Source organism: Peromyscus eremicus, chromosome 17, assembly GCF_949786415.1.
Source record: "Peromyscus eremicus chromosome 17, PerEre_H2_v1, whole genome shotgun sequence".
Lineage (NCBI taxonomy): Eukaryota > Metazoa > Chordata > Mammalia > Rodentia > Cricetidae > Peromyscus > Peromyscus eremicus.
The window spans coordinates 446,790-459,573 of record NC_081433.1 but is presented as its reverse complement, the minus strand read 5'-3'; the positions used below and the strand labels follow the sequence as shown (position 1 = coordinate 459,573).

The following is a 12,784-nucleotide window of genomic DNA, read 5'->3' as shown; positions in this document are numbered from 1 at the left end:
GATAGAACCAAACACAACTGAAAAAATAGTCAGTGAAGTGATTCCTATGGTATTCTGCTACACTCCTGGATTTGTGCCTAGCCCAATTGTCATCAGAGAAGTTTCACCCAGCAACTGCTGGAAACCGTTGCAGAGACCTACAGCTTAATATTAGCCAGAGCTTAGAGAATCCTGAGTAAGAGGGGTAGAAAAGATTGTAGGAGCCAGTAGTTTCAAGGGCACCAAAAGAAAACCCACACAACCAACTTAACTTGGCTCATAGGTGCTCACAGAGACTGAACTGACAACCAGGAAGCTGTATGGGACTGACTAGGCCCTCTGCATATATGTTACAGCTGTGCAAGTTGGTCTTCTTCTGTGACTCCTAACAGTGGGAACAGGGGCTGTCTCTGACTCTGCTACCTGCTTTTGGAACCAATCCCTCCTTCTGGATTGCCTAGTCCAGCCTTAATAGAAAAGAGGTACTTAGTCTAACTGCAGCTTGATATACCTTGGCTGGCTGATATCTATGGGAAGCCTACACTTTTCTGAAGAGAAACAGAGAAGGAAGAGTGGATAGAGCTTGGGAAAAGAGAGAAGGTGAGGAGGAGGAGGGACTAGGGGGAGATGAGTGAGGGAAAACTTTGGTCCAGATGTAAAAACAAAACAACAATAACAACAAAAATGTATTCTGCACCTAAATCATCCTAGCACAGGAAAATGATGCAGAATGCAATTGTTTTGTTTTGGTTTTTTTTGGTTTGTTTTTTTTTTGGTTTTTTTTGAGACAGGGTTTCTCTGTGTAGCTTTGTGCCTCTCCTGGAACTCACTTGGTAGCCCAGGCTGGCCTCGAATTCACAGAGATCCGCCTGGCTCTGCCTCCCGAGTGCTTGGATTAAAGGCGTGCGCCACCACCACCCGGCTCGCAGAACGCAATTGTGATGGTTGGAACACAGATCATGACTTTGTGGATAGACCATCCTAAAATCTTTTTGGTGAGAAGCAATGCGATTCAAGTTGCAGATACTGTATCTTCTGTTATGTTGGTCAAAGCTGAACTGGAGACATTAGAACAAAACAAGTCCTCAAAAACAATTTTGCTTACTGAGGAGGTTGTGGCAGGAGAATGGCAAGTCTAAGGTCTGAGCAACTTTGACTGTCTCTTAATAAAATCTGAAAACAGGAATATTATTCAGGCATCAAGGGTATGCTTAGCATTCACAAGACCCTGATATAACCACTAGAACTGTACAAAGAAAGAGAAAAAAACAAAAAAATAAAAATGTACAAGGTGCCCTTGTACATTTAAATGCATATAATTGTTATATCATGCTATGGTGAGTTTGTGAATACAAGTGCACGCATGTGTGTGTGTGTGTGTGTGTGTGTGTGTGTGTGTGTGTGTGTGCCTGCAAGTACATAGGCATGTGTAAAGAACATTCCTAAAATCTCTCAATTAAAGCAATGGTATGAAGAAAGAATTAGCAGAGGAGAATTAAGAAGTCTCACAGAAATATTTCTATCTCAGAGAAAATGGGCCACCACCCATGGCTGCTTCTCCCCGGGAGAAAACCTGCTTAGCAAATCGTCATAGGCCCTGAAACTTATAAGGCAGGTTCACAGAGACATTTTCTTTCTCACTTCAGTGAGAGAAACACTAAATATTCTAAACCGCTGCTCTAAATTTGTCAAAGAGACAAAAGAAACAACAGGCACATTAGATGCACAGTCATCTGAACAGAACAGACAGCAAGAAACCAGTCTCCTAGGGGAAAATCTTGAAAAATAATCAGTGTACAACAAATATTATTAAGTGGTAAAGGCAAAAATAGTAAAGAAGAGATAGAAAATATGTATTTTAGACTGTAAGCAGGCTAGCAAAACAAGACAAGTAAGGAACTACAAAGGACTTAGAAAATAACTGAGTGGCAGTAAAAAGTAATTGGAACCTAGCAGAGACGAATTGGAGTATAATGCATGCAGAGTATAGAATAAAGACAGTAAAAGAGGAGAAGATAATACTTCTCATATTTTGAATACTTGTTGTCTTGCTCCTATTAAATTTCAAATGGAAATGAAGGTCTCTACAATGAGTAGATGTATAGAACTCATCCTTTGCCCAAGAAGCTCAATTGGGTTGAGATTCTCTCTGGCCTTCAACCCCATGTTCTGCCCATTGCTACATTTGGTCATGAAGAAGAGTCCTTAAACCTCTTTTGAAGGGAGAACATGAAGCATGATAATTGTTCAAGGCATCACTAACCAGGCACAAGGAGGTTATAAGTTAAAGCCATGTGCCCCAGGGATCCTCTAGTTACCAAGCACAAAATGTGACTTCATCTTGAAGCTTTGAAGTTTTTCTAACTTGGGTAAAAAGAATTCCCTGAGATGGTGTGACCAATTGGAGTGATGTGAAAGATAACAACAGTGTACAGAGGCAAATGAGTATGTAGAATAATTATTCTTGCCCAGCACCTATGATTTTTGCCCTTTGGAAGGGAATTTCTCAATGTCTGGAGAGTTTTTAATTGACTTAGTAGGGAAGGGTGTAACTGACATCTAGTGAATAGAGATGAGAAAGATGCTAGTTAAATATCCTCCAATGTACAGGAAAGCCCAACTACAGTGATGCTCTAAGCCCTGAAGTCACTAATACCACCATAGGGAACCCACAGTATAGATATTAAATAAAACAGTATTGAAAGGTTAGAAGACTCAACCTTGTGGCAAAGGGTTGATATAAAGAACTGAGCTGTGAGGGAGAAATATATCTTTATTGTTGTGGGTAAGTGTGCAACAAGAAAAACAGACAAAGCCACAGAAACAAAACTAGTAAGAAATCTTGTTCTATACTTTATATAATGCTCATTAGATGGATTTTGTATTTATAAACAGTGTTGAGTGAAGAAGTTGGCCCCACATGTGTGGATTTTTAAAGAACCTCACACCATATTCACTGGATGGTGAGGATGAACTGAACGTATTACTGTATAATACAAACTACCCAGTTTGTCAAGGACACTCAAAACAAGCTTATATGAGCAGACCTTGATCTGTACTTAGTGCCATATTTCATATATTTAATATTTTTAGGATATTTGTGCTACTATTGTACCAGTGGATGTTCTCACCATGAATATAGTTATTGTGGCTTTCAGAGTTCACAGCTGCATAAGAATGATGGTTACATTTCCCCTCCAGCACCTTCCAGCACTATGAAAGCTAGCCAAAAGGGATAAAGATTCCAGGTTAATACCAGCTTGACTTGTCTGTGTTCAGTGACTCAAATATGTGGTTTTAGCAGGGTCTTACCTTCAATTTCTTATCTTCATGTAAAAGCAGTGGCAATAGCCCATAATTGGGTCTATGGAACCTCACTGTTCAATGAATCCAATGGCAGTAATCCATTCCTGGCATTTTAGGGACTTTTATATCACAACCACTCCTTCCAAGATTAGGGGATCATTATGAAAAAGAGGTCATAAAGGCTATAAGAGCCAAAGCCAGTGTATAACTACAAGTAAATGGTGTTTTCTGGACTCAGCAAGGCAGATCCACATAGTATACACAGTGGTTCCAACACCGTGAAGAAGACCTGTGGAAGCTCAAGCAAGACAAAAACCCAGTCGGGAAGTGAGTAGTAGGCATGAAGTCCAACCTCTAGATGAGGGTGTATTGGTAATTGGCAACTGCTGTTATTTTTCCTCCAGAAATATTTGCATTAGAGAAAAATAGTTACAATCCCTCCTTTGAAACTGAAGGAATTCAAAGAAAGCACCTAAGGATTTCTGGCCATAAATGACCTGCTCAGTGTGTATTAGGACATGGACATTGTAGTCAATGGTTCATTCTCTTTTTAGTAAATGCAACAAGGTACACTTTCCATAAGTGTACAAAGTTCTCAGTAAATGAGTGAGCTGTTCAATAAAGCAATTTTAGATGCCCTTGCCAAAAAGGAGAGCCACAAAAACTGAAAATGTTCCTAAGAGGGAAAAATGATTGATTTTAGGTTGGCACTGGAAACAAAACATCATGAATAGTGAAATATGCATCTTGGTAAATCTAATACATAAAAATTATATTTTTTAATTAAGAAAGAAGCTAAGAATGTTTTTTAATACAATTTTTGAAGTATGGTATTATTACCATAAATTCCATTTTTAAACATGAAATAAATGCCTAATGTTGATTGGTTAAAAGGAATATCAGAGAGACAAAGACAAGCAACGTTTAGATAATTTTATATTCCTTGTCATTACATTGTCATTTAAAAGGTCAATAGAATAAACAAGAATATACCAGAATTCATTTTATATCATCACAAATTTCTCACATAATATCTCCTGAATTAGTCTGTGCTAAATATTAAGTTATAATCTGACTCTCAAGATTCAAATTAAGCTTTAGAGTCACAAAAGAAGAGGTGTTACAGATTTCTAACCATCTATGTATTTGAAGAGATAAGAACATGTTGCACTAAAAATTAAAATCCAATTACTATACTACTTCTATACATAAATACATTTTTTCTTTATTAAGAAAATTTTATTCATTTTACATACCAACCCAGATCCCCCTCTCTTTCCTCCTTCTGCTTCCCTCAGTCATCACCCACAGCCCACTCCCCATTCCCTCCTCTGAAAAGGTAAGCCTCCCATGGGGAGTCAATAAAGCCTGGTGCATTCAGTTGAGGCAGGTCCAAGCCCCTCCCCCTACATCAAGGCTGTGCAAGGTGTCCCATAAATACTTCTTAATCCGCAGTTACTGATTCATTCCATGCTAATGACAATGTAGGGATCCATGTCTGTGGGGTGCAAACACATCTCCACCATGACCCCTGCCCCAGTAGAACTTATAATCAATTATGTATTAAAATAGCTAGAATGAAATAGTTAAACCTGTCAGCACAGCATAGGTTCTTGACACTCATAGAAAAGGTATAAATGAGAGCTTTGTGTATCCCAAATGTCAGGCTTTCTCTCCAGTCCTCTGCATGGATTCATAAATGGGGTTTGGGGGACAAGACTTCAGTTCCCACAGAAGCTAACTAGCTGTCAGAAGTGAAGCAGAGAGGAAACAAAATAATGGCTGATAAGTCCACTTAAAATTAACTCCTGAATTGTGTGGTAGTAACAGTAACACCGTGATAAGTTAGAAAGGAAAGAATTGGGCTGAGCTATCTGTGTCTAAAAAATAATCTTATTGCATACTTACTACATCTGTGACAACTGTCCTCATAATTGGAGGTAACACAGTAAGTACAGAATGGGTTCACACTTGTAGGAAGGAGAGTGAGTTGGAAAGGATGAGAGCTGGATAAGAGAGATAAGAACAGATTCCATTGTATGTATTGTCAGCATTTCAAGTCAATTATTAAAAATGAAAAAAAGGACCAAAGGCCACTCTCCACATTTTGAAGCAAGTTCTTGATTTAGTGAGAGAAAAAAGTAAACCAATGTTAATGTTTATCAAGGTGGATTCTCAGTAGATGGAACAGAGAACAGGCTGGGAATAGGTACTGGTTACTCTTTACACAGAATAGTCTAGAAATATAACTCTTGTGCTCAGAGTAACCAAAGCTGCCAAATGTTGTGAAACTATTTCCTCTGAATTAAAATATTCTCTCCAAGAGGAGAAAGTCTCAGATGCAGGAAGTTAAGAATAGTTACAAAACTTGGGGGTCTCATAGCAGTACAAGGTTTGCAAGACTCTCCCCAAGGTTATATAATAACAGGAAAAACCCATCACAAGGAGAAAAATATGTCCAAAGGAGCTGAATACAAGTGGTTCAGGAAGATCCCAGGATTGAACCTTCCTAAATTGTCACTCATGTTGAGCTAGGTTTTGCCATGGTACAACTGTCCAAGAGTCTCCAATAAGCCCAATAAATTCATTGATTCACCCAGATAGACATGGGTAGGCTTGTTTTTCTGATCTGTCTTCAGTGCCCTATCTGAGGAAAATAGACATTTGTTCATGTTTTTCCAGGAAGTGACACATCATCAGAAGATGAACATATCAAACAAATAAGAAGGGTCATGTAAAGGCCTTTGAGGGGGCAGTGATGTCAGTAACTTTGAGAAACAGTAGGAAGGCCACTGTGTTCAGACTGCAAACATGGTAGATAAAGGTTGAAATGAGGTTAAGGAGAGTTGTGTGCATGGAATGTGAACAGTTAGTTAGAAGGGGACTCTGGTTCAGAAACAAATGTGAGCTGCCACTGTCAGGACATGGACTTGAGATATTAATAAGATTTGTCTAATTGAAGGGAAGGAAATAAATGTGAGATTCTCTGTAATGACTTAGCTGTCTGATTTTATTATTTTGTTTTGTTTTACATCTCTGATACTTCTTAGCAAAATCAAAGAAATAGCAATACATATTCAGAACTCTTCGCACCAAATCATCTATGGCTTGGGATGCAGCTCAGTGGTAAAAGCCTTACCTTAATCTACAAGAGGACCTGGGTTTCATAGCCAACCATGGAAAAAAACAGAACCACTCCTTCTTGGTCCTTTTCTGCCACAAGAATGTATTCATAGAGATCATGGAATCCATCTGACCATCTGATCATCACAACAGACCCTTACCTATCTGTCCACTTAATTTTGGCAGTCTCACCAGAAATTAGAAAGAATAACTGAACTAGTCACATATGACTCTAAGTGAAAGAAAAACATCTGAAATGTCTGAAAGAGTATTTAAAATGTGTGACTAAAATGACATTTAAATCTATGGTGGCCACAGTCTGAGACAGCTTAAAGTTACAAAAAAGTGTAAGAATGTGAAAATGTACATTTTCAGATGCCTGTCTGGCTTGGGTAAGAGGTGAGACCTCATCAAGAAAGCTGATCTCACCCTAAACACACACTAATTCATGAGGTGTTAACAGTGTGGGAATTAGACCAGGAAATAGCTGCTCATTTTATTAAGTAGAAAGCTACTCTCATTATGACAAAAATATGAACTACATCATGACAGAAGACAATCAGATAGTTATGGAAGTGGGTTTTATAAGGACAATGTGCCTTCCAAGTGTTCTATTCTATCAAAGTTTAAAACACTAAGTAAAGAGTCAAACTTTAGCTGGTTTCTTCAAACAAGGGTGTTTCTCTTCTTCAATTTCCTCAGCTATTCACTAAGGAAAATTCCATTTCACTTCTTCCCAAGGGGTATCTTTTATAGTTGCTCATTTCTTCTAACTGCTAAATATGTTTTTCTCAACTCTGTGTTTATAGACCTCAAAACAATCACTTGAAAATTTCAAAGTATGGAAAAAATCAATGCATCCTCATTTCACTTATTGGAAGTCTCCTAGAAGGTCATTAGAGTGCAAAGTCCAATCTCCTGAATATCATTCCTTGAGTTCTTGGAGTCATCATGCAATTTTCTATTGAACTTGTATAAATGAAAACAAAAAACAAAGCCAAGCCTGGGCATTTAATTGGATCTTATTACTTTCACAAGGCCTTTTCCAAACCACTGTATACAATAAATGCTCCCTCTTTTGAAATCCCCCAGTAACTATCGCCTATATTTTCTCTTGTCAACTTATTCTATGTCTCATTCTTTGCCTATTTTTAAATATTTTTATAATTATACAATTTTATATTGGGATCTATCCAGATTTTGAAGTCCTTTGAGATAAAACATGAAGAATTAAATATCTATGAATATCTTGCAGTCACCCTGAGCACTCTTTAGAATACTTTATTCCACCATGAGAATATGTTGGTTAGATTTTCTAGATTCCACATAAAGTGAACAACTGCCTGTCATTAGACACAAGTACAGTTTCCCAAGCAATAAAGACTTCCAGAAAAATATTCACCCAGTCCTGAGTAAGTTCTTTTATGAAGATAGTCATAATCTTCATACAACTGAAGGCAAATGGTGTGCATTGAAGTGGAATTGTATGGAGCCCAGTGTGTGCATTTAGACCTTGGTGAACTGAATTCACATCTCTAGTCCACAGTTACTGTTTCTGTGACTTTCTGAAAGTTACAAGGCTTTCCACAGCTCCATATCCAAATATACCCCCAATCTGTACAAAAAAGATGACACTGTCTTCTTCGAAATTTATTATGATAGTGAAAAAAAAAACACAATTAAAACATCTGGTATAAGGTAGACATCCTGGAACCTACTCAGATACTAGGGTCGTCATGGGTACTATCAGGTAACACTTGACATTAGCCACATGGTCTTATGGACAGAAAAAAAAAAAACCTTGTGGCTAAGCTATTTGATTTGTATTTTTAAGATAGATCAAAGCTTCCAACCCAAATTCACTACATATGTGAATCCTGTTCTCTCTCCTCTCTCTCTCTCTCTCTCTTTCTCTCTCTCTCTCTCTCTCTCTCTCTCTCTCTCTCTCTCTCTCTCTCTCTCTCTGTGTGTGTGTGTGTGTGTGTGTGTGTGTGTGTATGTGTGATAACTTTCCTCATAAACTCACCTTACTACTTCTGCTCTGGTTTTATTCTTTTTTTTCAAATAACAAAGAAATTTGGTGGTGTTTGCACCTATTTATTTATTTATTTATTTATTTATTTATTTATTTATTTATTTATTTATTTATTTATTTTACAATACAATTCAGTTCTACATATCAGCCACGGATCCCCTTGTTCTCTACCCTCCCGCCCCCCTCTTCTTCCCCCCAGCCCACCCCCGTTCCCAAATCCTCCAGGGCAAAGCCTCCCCCGAGGACTGAGATCAACCTGGTAGACTCAGTCCAGGCAGGTCCAGTCCCCTCCTCCCAGGCCGAGCCAAGCGACCCTGCATAAGCCCCAAGTTTCAAACAGCCAACTCATGAAATGAGCACAGGACCCAGTCCCACTGCCTGGATGCCTCCCAAACAGATCAAGCCAATCAACTGTCTCACCCATTCAGAGGGCCTGATCCAGTTGGGGGCCCCTCAGCCATTGGTTCATAGTTCATGTGTTTCCATTTATTTGGCTATTTGTCCCTGTGCTTTATCCAACCTTGGTCTCAACAATTCTTGCTCATATAAACCCTCCTTTTTCTCACTAATTGGACTCCTGGAGCTCTACCCAGGGCCTAGCCATGGATCTCTACATCCAGATCCCTCAGTAGTTGGATGGGGTTTTTAGCACGACAATTAGGATGTTTGGCCATCCCATCACCAGAGTAGGTCAGTTTGGGCTGTCTCTCGACCATTGCCAGCAGTCTATTGTGGGGATATCTTTGTGGATTTCTGTGGGCCTCTCTAGCACTTTGCTTCTTCCTATTCTCATGTGGTCTTCATTTACCATGGTCTCCTATTCCTTGTTCTCCCTCTCTGTTCTGATCCATCTGGGATCTCCCGCTCCCCCAAGCTCTCTTTGATTTTTATTCTTATTCAGACCAATTTCTCTATGTTTTATCTTATTTCATTTTATTTGCAAAGCTGTTAAATCTTTATGAAGCCATCCAAACATACAGGCAAGGTAAAGATGCTTCTAAAGGATAGAATGTTGACTAATTCCCAAAGGATTGTCAAGCTGTGTGAGCATGCATTTGATCAAAAGCAAAAGCAGAAAAGAATTCATAAGGAAAGGTATCTGTTGACTGTAGACAAATTCTAAACAGTCTTAGGAAATAATAAACACAGAACCAAATACAGAGTTATAGCCAAAGAGATCAGAGCAAGAGCCACAACTACCTTATCTGACCACTTCACCGCCATCACTTCCCCTGAGAGAGACCTTCTTCCTGTGTTACTTGTCTTTTTATTGCCTTTCTGTTCTGCCTTCTCATTGGCTCTAAACCCAACCACATGACTTCCTTGTCACTGCCTGTCTATACAGACCTCCAGGTGTCTATGGTTGGTACTGGGATTAAAGGTTCATGTCACCACACTTGGCTGTGTCCTTGACCACACAGAGACTCTGCCTGCCATGTGATCCGATGGAGAGCATGTGCTACCAACGCCAGACTTCTGCTTAATGACTCGCTTTTATCTCTGATCTCCAGGCAACTTTATTTATTAACATACAAATAAAATTACATTTCAGCACAATTAAAATATCACCACAGTTGACTTGTATTAACTCTTGAGTTGATTGTCACACCATCAAATAAAAATGTGCAGCTCCAGAAATGGCTTACAACAAGGAAATATTCTCATGTATTAAATGAAATAGGATCATATAATATTGCTCCTATAGCAGAAGGAAAGAACTACCAGAAATCAGAAACTGGCTTTCAATGTTTTTCTAACAATATCTCTCTTATTCATCCTTCACTCATTAATGTTCTCATTTAACTGAAATTAACAGGAAATTGGTGTTTCAAGAAAAAGGCTGAGATTTTAATTTCAGCCCTATGACTTAAAAATGACATCATCTCAGACCTGAGATATAGCTCAGAGGTTAAAACACTGACTGCTTTTTGAGATGACCAAGGTTCAATCCCCAGCACCCACATGGCTACTCACAACCCTCTGAAAAAAAACAGGAACCATGGGATCTGACACCTTTTTCTGGCTTTTGCAGGCATTGTGTGCATGGGAAGCACAGACATACATGCAGACAAAACATCCATACACATAAAATAAAAATAAAATGAAAAAATTAGTGAGTTTTATCATAGGAACATATAATATTATACATATGGGACTACTCAGACTTCCTAGAGGCTGAAACTTTGATATGGTATGTGATCTCCAAATTAATGGTTTTAAACCCTCAATGCAATAATTTTTTAATGTTTTTATGAATGAGTAATGCCTTTTAGAATTTTTCAGAAGACAAAGCAAATGTTGATTTTAACAGATTTGCACTTTAAATGTCCGGTTTTTATTTTAGTGATATTTAAAAAAGACAAATGCAGTAACTATTTTAAAAATAGTGCAAATGACCACATACCAATAAAGAAAAGATTTTCATCAGTGTTTTTCATCCTAGCCATTCTGACAAGTGTAAGATGATATCTCAGAGTCATTTTGATTTGCATCTCCCTGATGGCTAAGGATGTTGAGCAATTCTGTTGAGAATTCTCTGTTTAGATCTTACCCCATTTTTCAATTGGATTATTTGGTATTTTGATGTCTAGTTTCTTGAGCTCTTTATATATTTTGGAGATCAGCCCTCTGTCAGATATGGGGTTGGTGAAGATCTTTTCCCATTCTATAGGCTGCCATTTTGTCTTATTTACCACATCCTTTGCCTTACAGAAGTTTCTCAGTTTCAGGATGTCCCATTTATTAACTGTTGCTCTCAATGGGGAACACTCCTCCACTGCTGGTGGGAGTATAAACTTGCACAGCCATTTTGGAAATCAGTACGGTGGTTCCTCAGAAAATTGGGAATTAGTCTACCACAAGACCCAGCAATAACAGTCTTGAGCATATACCCAAAGGATGCACAATTATACCACAAGGACATACACTCAACTATGTTCATAGCAGCATTATTCATAATAGCTAGAACCTAGAAACAAACTAGACAACCCTCAATGAAAGAATGGATAAAGAAAATGTGGTACATTTACACAATGGAGTATTACTCAGCTGTTTAAAAAACAATGACATCATGAAATTTACAGGCAAATGGATGGAACTAGAAAAAAAAACTATCCTGGGTGAGGTAACTCAGACCCAGAAAGACAAACATGGTATGTACTCACTCATAAGTGGATATTAGACATAAAGTAAAGGATAACAAGGCTACAAACCACAACCCCAGAGAAGCTAGGTAAAATGGAGGACCCTAATAGAAACCTGTATGGATCGCCCCCTGGAAGGGGAATAGATAAGATCTCCTGGGTAAACTAGGAGGGACAAATGAGACCATGAGGGAATGGGATGGTCGAGTTGGGGGAAGGACAGAGAGGGAGAGTAAGGAAAGAGATATCTTGATAGAGGGAGCCATTATGGGGTTAGGGAGAAACCTGGTGCTAGCAAAATTTCCAGGAACCTGCAAGGATGACCCCAAATAAGATTCCAAGCAATAGTGGACAGGGTGTCTGAACTGGCCTTCCTCTGTAATCAGATTGATGACTACCCTTATTGTCATCATAGAACCTTCATCCAGTAACTGACAGAAGCAGATCCAGAGATTCACAGCTAAGCACTGGGCTAAGCTTCTGGAGGCCACTAGAAGAAAGGGAGGAGAGGTTATAGGAGAAAGGGGATCAATATCATGATGGGGAAACCCACAGAGAGAGCTGACCTGAGCTAGTGGGGCTCACAGACTCTGGACTGACAGCTGGAGAACCTCCATGGGCCCTCTGAATGTGGGTGACAGTTATGTGGCTTGGGCAGTTGATGGGGAACCTGGCAGTGGGACCAGGATCTATCCCTGGTCCATGAACTGACTTTTTGGAGCCCAATCGCTATGGAGGGAATACCTTGCTCAGCCTTGATGCAGTGGGGAGGGACATGGCCCTGTCTCAACTTCATATGCCAGACTTTATTGATTCCCCATGGTAGGCCTTACCCTCTCTGAGGAATGGATGGGGGAATGGGGGAGGTGAGGAAGAAGTAGGAAGAGAGGAGGGAGGGGGAATTGTGGTTAATATGTAAAATGAAAAAAGAACTTTTAAATAGAAAAATACATTTCAGTTTAAAAAAATGAAAAGATTTTCAGTTGTAAAAGTCATATGCTGGAAAAGGTTCACAATTAACTCTTCTCTCTTTTCAGCTATGACTTTATATGGATCAGCTTATTTGATAAATACAATTATCCTTTGATTTGAAATTGTCATTGAGGAAAATAGGAATGAACAGACAGAGCACAGATCTTTAGAAATTTAGAATGAATTTATTCTGGACAGTCTGCATTGTGAGTCCATATCTTCATAT

General features: G+C 38.9%; 1 long non-coding RNA gene across 2 annotated transcripts in view; it reads right to left on the bottom strand.

Moving 5' to 3' along the window:
• LOC131894745 (uncharacterized) overlaps window positions 1-12,227 on the bottom strand; it is an 88,588-nt gene extending 76,361 nt beyond the window's left edge. For both annotated transcript variants that reach the window (XR_009374995.1, XR_009374996.1), the window contains exon 1: window positions 12,153-12,227. This is a non-coding gene — a long non-coding RNA (uncharacterized LOC131894745). The remainder of the gene's footprint in view (window positions 1-12,152) is intronic.
• Window positions 12,228-12,784: the final 557 nt, after the last annotated feature.